We start from the raw sequence: 7,690 nt of genomic DNA on the forward strand, positions 1-7,690 counted from the left end.
ATAACTGTGGTATAATGACCGTATACCACAGCCTGTCGTGATCTATTGCTTAATTATATTATTTAGATATAGAGCTCCGGGAGTGCTGCGATTCACTCTAGTCTGGACTGCAGGGAGTGAACGCTGATTGGCTGTTATGTTACGTCCCTCAGGGAGTGAACGCTGATTGGCTGATGATACCCCTTCAGAAACATTTATATAGAAATTAGAAGATAAAATTAACATACCGTGATATAATACGGCATTACCGTATATGCCTCAAATCATACCGTGATATAAATTGTAGTCCATACCGTACAGCCCTACTGCATACCTTACCTATAAATGTATTTCATCCAGCTGAATAGGGACAATTTGCTCCTCTCAAAAAGTGACCCGCACCTCACTGACTTCCTCGTCGTTTTCCCTCTATGTTTATTACGTCGGCACTGCCTACAGAAGAAAACACATTTCTTCATGATAAATATTAATGTTACTGAACTTGAATTTATAACATGACATATCAGTAAACAAAGGAAGTCATCGATAAAAACCGTACCAAAAAAAGAATACTTACCACTGCAGTCCGTCAACGTTTGCGTTTTCCTTCATTTTCATGCTCTTTTTGCAGAGTTTGCATTTTATTTTGGCTTTAAGTAACTTCTTCTTTTGGAGCCATTTTATCAATTTTAATTTCTTTTTAAAAGTCTGTCTTCCCTCAATAAGACTGAGTACTTCAGCGTGCAGGGTCATGATAACTTCGCATCAAACCGTCTTCCTGTCTTGCACATGCGGACCCACAATGCAATTCGGGAGCGTCCCTTGTCGTCGACGGACGTGTACAGTGGGTAGGGGGCACGTTATACGCAGATCGTTTTACCCCATGCGTCGGACACGCCCACTCTCTGTCGACGGGCAAGGAGGTCGTGCAGAAGGACTTGACAATGGAGACTCAGCGAAAGAGTAAGAGAAAAAGGCAGCCCACGGAAGAGCTTCCACATGTAGAGACAGCCATGTTAGAATGTAAGTACATGCTTTAAAGTTATTTCATTATTAATTGAGAGTGTAATGATTCGGTCACATTGCTTAGCTTCCTAAAATGAGCTAATTTGACATCGTACCACGTCTGTTCTATCACGTATTTTTTGGCCTTGCTAGCTAACCTTGTCACTAACCAATGGATTGCTAGCTGGCTAGATAGCCGACGTTGCAAGCAAATTTTAATCATCTGTCAAACACAAAAGTTTAACTCTTAACTAGGTCAAAAGACCGACGGTTCAACCACGTATCTAATGTTAAATTAGGCGAGTCAGTTACCACGTCTTTGAATAGTTTTTGGAGTTGTTTTTAACTACTAAAAAACCCGAAGACTGCTACATTACACTGTTATAGTGCTATTACGGTAATACCTTTCTCCCTGTTTTTTTTCTTTTCAATTTAGTCCATAGTTACAGTATGTAATGTTAACAACTGAATCTCTCAAACATGTCTTCTACACAATGGACTGCATGTGGAACCATGACAAATGAATTGATGATGATTTGTCATAAATCAAAATGACATATGATCATACATATTATTATTACATATTATAACATTAAAGACAATGGATAATGTCATTGCCCAAAGTGAATAAAACCCTTATTTCTTAACTAACTGTATATATATTTTTTTAAGGTATCCATACAATTTTCAAATGAACAAAAACGTCACTCTGTATGCATTCATCAATATTCTTCATAAGGTTTTGAGCCCCTTACACCAACCATTCTTTCTGTGCTCCAAAATGTTACAGCGCCATCGAGTCAGCGGGAACAATCCGAACAGCGCAGTAGCCAAACTGCAGCAGAGGAAGCAGGTAATTAATTTTTTATTTTAAATGTTAAGCATACTTAACAGATATACTCAGATTCATGTGACTGTGAAATGTAGTTGTACACAGTATAATGATTAATAACTGATGAACGTCACTATGAAAACACTATAATAGTGTTACTTTTAAACCTCTTTTCTACTTCCTGGTTTTATGATGTTAAAATAAGGGTGCTCACCTTAACTGGTTGAAGGCTAGTGTCTAGAGGGGATCCAAGACAAGAGGATGCTAGTAATATTTACTCCATTTGTACTTGAACATTGCAGTAACCAAGTATCTACCTTTACATGATATCGTAACCGGAAAGTGCTTTGGGAATGGGAAGGAACTTAGAACAGCAATGACATAAATTAGATTGAGGTCAGTTAAGCCACTTTAAGTTAGTCTACTAAGTAGAAAATAAAAAAGTTTTTGGTTATGGTTATATTCATGGTGCTGGATTAATTGATCAATTCTTACCCATTTATTTAACGAGCTAGGTGGTCAGCTGGTCCCAAGTCTGCTTATAATATCAAAGCCACGTCTGAACACGTCTGACTGTTCAAAGCAGCATAATGGATGAAGCTACAGCAGGAACATGGCTTTCAAATAACACTAAACAATATAATCCACTTATTCTACCACATGTCTAAACTATACAGTACTCCCACTTTACTCTCTAGTTGTGCTCATTTGATTTATAATAACCTACTGTTAAAGAGTACAGATAATACTACTTGAATAGACAGTACACTCACAGTACTCTTGATACTACTGGAAATTACAATTTAATAATTATTATTATTATACCTCTGTACATTCATTACTCTAGAATGTAATTTAGAACTAACTTGCCACTATATAACCCTAATACAAGAATAGTATTAATACTAGTAAACCCCTAACCAACTGCACTACCATCATCCTGACAAAATACTACTGTTAATACATGTTTATCATTTTCTTTGTTTCAGTCCTCACCCCAGAAGAGGCGATGGATCGCTACAGCCGTGTCAGATGAAGAGAGCTGGTTTTTGTTTTGTTTTTAGAGTGCCTTTTTTTGTTACATTTTAAAATGCCTTTTTTGTTTCTGTTTGTGTTTTAAATTGTTAATATTTTCTATATTATCCTGTTATTATGTTATATGTTATTATGTGTCATGAGCGCAGTATATGTATATATATTTCCCTATGTTGTATACATTTTTAACTAAAGTGGCTGTAGATCCCTCATTGTCATCAGTGGTTTGGGGTTTTATAACTAACCCGAAAGTGCTTCGCTACTGGTAAACGAATGGTTCAAAAAGCTTAACTACTGGTGAACAAATGGTTCGCGAAAGAGTAACAACTCAGTATGATGCATTACTTTACATGAAGGTACACAAAAAGCTTCACTACTGGTAAACGAATGATTCATAAAGCTTAACTACTGGTGAACGAATGGTTCGCGAAAGAGTAACAACTCAGTATGATGCATTACTTTACATGAAGGTACACAAAAAGCTTCACTACTGGTAAACGAATGATTCATAAAGCTTAACTACTGGTGAACGAATGGTTCGCGAAAGAGTAACAACTCAGTATGATGCATTACTTTACATGAAGGTACACAAAAAGCTTCACTAATGGTAAACGAATGATTCATGAAGCTTAACTACTGGTGAACGAATGGTTCGCGAAAGAGTAACAACTCAGTATGATGCATTACTTTACATGAAGGTACACAAAAAGCTTCACTAATGGTAAACGAATGATTCATGAAGCTTAACTACTGGTGAACGAATGGTTCGCGAAAGAGTAACAACTCAGTATGATGCATTACTTTACATGAAGGTACACAAAAAGCTTCACTACTGGTAAACGAATGATTCATGAAGCTTAACTACTGGTGAACGAATGGTTCGCGAAAGAGTAACAACTCAGTATGATGCATTACTTTACATGAAGGTACACAAAAAGCTTCACTACTGGTAAACGAATGATTCATGAAGCTTAACTACTGGTGAACGAATGGTTCGCGAAAGAGTAACAACTCAGTATGATGCATTACTTTACATGAAGGTACACAAAAAGCTTCACTAATGGTAAACGAATGATTCATGAAGCTTAACTACTGGTGAACGAATGGTTCGCGAAAGAGTAACAACTCAGTATGATGCATTACTTTACATGAAGGTACACAAAAAGCTTCACTACTGGTAAACGAATGATTCATAAAGCTTAACTACTGGTGAACGAATGGTTCGCGAAAGAGTAACAACTCAGTATGATGCATTACTTTACATGAAGGTACACAAAAAGCTTCACTAATGGTAAACGAATGATTCATGAAGCTTAACTACTGGTGAACGAATGGTTCGCGAAAGAGTAACAACTCAGTATGATGCATTACTTTACATGAAGGTACACAAAAAGCTTCACTACTGGTAAACGAATGATTCATAAAGCTTAACTACTGGTGAACGAATGGATCGCGAAAGAGTAACAACTCATCAGTCAGATCCAGCTCTACCAGTCGATCCAGTGTGGGACCCAAGCCAGCCCTCGACAGCGCTTGAAACCAAGGGAGGCAGGTTTAAAGCGTGCCCTGCAGTGGTGGACAATTGCTTTTAAGCCTTCAACATTACTAATGCCACATAATAAACCTTAAATGTGAATATGAATGTATGTATTGTGAATATCTTTATTAAAATATGACAATCATCCCGTCTGTGCCTTGTTAATTTATTAACTAATTGTGAAATCCCAGGAAAATTCAGTTGCTTTCATAACCAAATTGGTCAGTTTGCTATTTCACAGAATGATTCATTAATACAGTATCCCCTAGTCTGTTTACCAGTAACTCCTCAGTAGTTACTGAGTAACTGTCACTTTAGGGCCCCTGGTTGTTCATCATTCGTTACTCAGTAACGAATACAGTAGTCCCCTGGTCTGTTTACCAGTAACTCCTCAGTAGTTACTGAGTAACTGTCACTTCGTCGTTCATCATTCGTTCCTCATTCGTTCCTCATTCGTTCCTCATTCGTTCCTCATTCGTTCCTCAGTAGTCCCCTGGTCTGTTTACCAGTAACTCCTCAGTAGTTACTGAGTAACTGTCACTTCGTCGTTCATCATTCGTTACTCATTCGTTCCTCATTCGTTACTCATTCATTACTCATTTGTTCCTCAGTAACTACCTACGTTTCTGTGTACCTTATTGTAAAGTGTTACCGAATATTCTGACCCGTCCCCGACACACACACACACCTGTTGTAATCGCTGACCAGCCGGAGCACACTCTCCCGCAGGGCGCGGAGGTCCTCGCGCCGCTGGTACACCTCCAGCACGTAGTGGGGGATCTCCATGTGGAGACTCTCCCAGTACTGGATCTCACTGAACAACTTCAGCAGGCCCCTACGCACGCAGGGGAACGCACACACACACATACACACACACACACACACACACACACACACACACAATCAGACTTGCATTACACAAAAGCATACACATACACATACACATACACAAACAGACATGCACAAACACACCAAGTGAATCCCGCGCAAAACTCACTCAAACACACTCACACACACACACACACACACACACACACACACACACACACACACATACACAGAGCGAGTGTGAAGGATGAGGTCTGTGTATGTGTTTAGTCTCCGAGCTCTTGGGCTGTACAACGGCATGCGTCTCTGTCAGCCAGAGAGTCTTTATCCGTCTGCCTTGCAGCCTGCGAGTGGTTAAATATGTGACCTGTGAAATATGTGGGAATGAGACGGCATGTTTGCTCAATAAGCCGTTCTGTGTGTGTATGTGTGTTTTGAGTGTGTGTGTGTGTGTTTGTGTGCATAAGTGCGCGTGAATCTCTGTGTCTGATAGAATTACAAGGGTACAACCTTACAACTGTCTTGTGGAGTGTAAACTAAAGCTCTTCCAAGCTATACATGGTGCATCTGTAGGTCAAGTGTGTGAATTAAAGTGTATGCCTGTGTGTGTATATGTCTGCATATGTAGCATATGCACTGTGAGTTATATGCTTGTGTGCCTAAGGCAATTTGCATCGAATATCGTGTTGTGCTTCAGTATTCGTAGGTCGGCTTAAATCAGGAGGGTTGTCTTGTAACCAGAAGGATGATAGTTGGATCACCGGCTCCTCCTAGCTTAGAGTCAAGGTGTCCCATGGTTGACTCCGCCGTCGGTGGGTATGTGTAATAGATGTATAAACCGTCAGCTAAATGCCCTAAATGTAAACGTGCGAGCGTGTGTGTTTTAGAGAACATCTGTGTTTGAGTGTCTATGAACTCTTGCTAGTGTATATGTCTAGTATCTGCATATGTGCGCCTGGGTGTTTGTGGGTCTCCAAGGCCTGGGTGGAGGTCTATCCCTCCTCCACCCCCCCCCCCCCCCAGCCGCCACCACCTCCATGGGAGGGGGACCCACTTGTCGAAGTTGATGTCCAGCATGGTGTTGTCCTGGCGGCAGCGCAGCATGAGGGGCTGCTCCAGCCGCTGGATGCTCTGGCGGTCCACGCCCTGGCTCCAGTCGCTGAAGGTCTTCCGCAGCAGTTCATCCAGGGTCTGCACCATCTGCCCATGAGCCAGGCACACCTCCTCGCCAATGCCCGTCTGGGCCACGAAGTGGGCACCCTCCACCAACTGGTTGAAGGGTCGGGGGCGGCGGGGGTGATGAAAAGGAGGAGGAAGAGGAGGAGGAAGAAGCCTTAGGATGGGAATAGGTGTAGGGCTTTGAAGCAATATCATTTTAATATACAGTAATCTTTATGTATTGTTACATTCATTGGCATTTTTTCAGTTTTATGATTTTTTTTTGTGTGTGTACTATATAACACAACAAACATAGTGTAGTAAGGGTTAGCAAATATAAATCTGATAGAGATTGAAAATATAGAAATATTGTAAAAAACATACAGAAATATTTATTTAATGCGCTGTCTACATTCACTGCGAGTAATGTGTGCTTCAAACGTCCACAACTAGACATAAGAAGAGTCTTCTATCTAAGTTATGTCTATGTGATGGATTGAAATATCAGAGATTTCAACAAATCCTTCCTCATTTCGACATTTTCCCATCACCTCATTAGCAAATAGTGCGATAACTCCAATATTTTTGCATTGTGTTCCTTATTGCTTATCATCATTATTACACCATTAATTACAGAATTAATTAACTAAGCAGAATCATTTAATAAATGCTTATTTTATCGGCATCGCATCATCTGCATTTTATAATTATGTTGAATGACAGTACGTTGGTCGATATTATCTTTTCTAATATAAATGTATTTAGCTCTTTGCTGCTCATCATTATGAAGCCATGCAGAGAGGTGTCGGTGAAATGATACCACGTCATCCAGCCACTACTAGTGAGACCACAATAGACCGTAAACACTTAAGGACACAACGACCGTTGGGGGGGGGGGGGGGGGGGGATGGCTCACAGCTCTGGCTGCTTTGTTCCAGAGAAAAACAGTATGTCTCTGTGGCTCTTTTCGGATCACAAACAACACTTTCCACAATGCCATCTAAAAACACTCAGCTCACAAATGGACACGCAGAGGGAGAGAGCGCCCTACCGCTGACCCTATTCAATACCAAAACCTTTATTTTTATGTTTCTGGGCGGTGGACTGTTTATGTTCTTAATCGACGCACGATCGCTGACGCGGGGCGAGAAAGGACAGCACGGTGGTGTATGTGTATATACATACAGTATATGTGTACTTTTGTATCGGGCTCCCACTAGAGTCTGTTTATCACTGCACAAGGCTAATCCCTTATTCAAGGGCGGAATGGGAACAAAATGGAGGGCAGCACCATCATATCTGTGTACAATTAGAGC

The 7,690-nt window shown here is 40.5% G+C and overlaps 1 long non-coding RNA gene across 1 annotated transcript; it reads left to right on the plus strand.

Moving 5' to 3' along the window:
• The first annotated feature begins 855 nt into the window (after window positions 1-855).
• Window positions 856-3,118, plus strand: LOC311368219. The gene is made up of 3 exons (XR_014639895.1): window positions 856-1,002; window positions 1,775-1,837; window positions 2,806-3,118. It is a non-coding gene; the product is annotated as an uncharacterized lncRNA (long non-coding RNA).
• The last annotated feature ends 4,572 nt before the right edge of the window (window positions 3,119-7,690 follow it).

The sequence above is a fragment of the Micromesistius poutassou genome (genome assembly GCF_964030765.1).
Source record: "Micromesistius poutassou genome assembly, chromosome: 23".
Classification (NCBI taxonomy): Eukaryota; Metazoa; Chordata; class Actinopteri; order Gadiformes; family Gadidae; genus Micromesistius; species Micromesistius poutassou.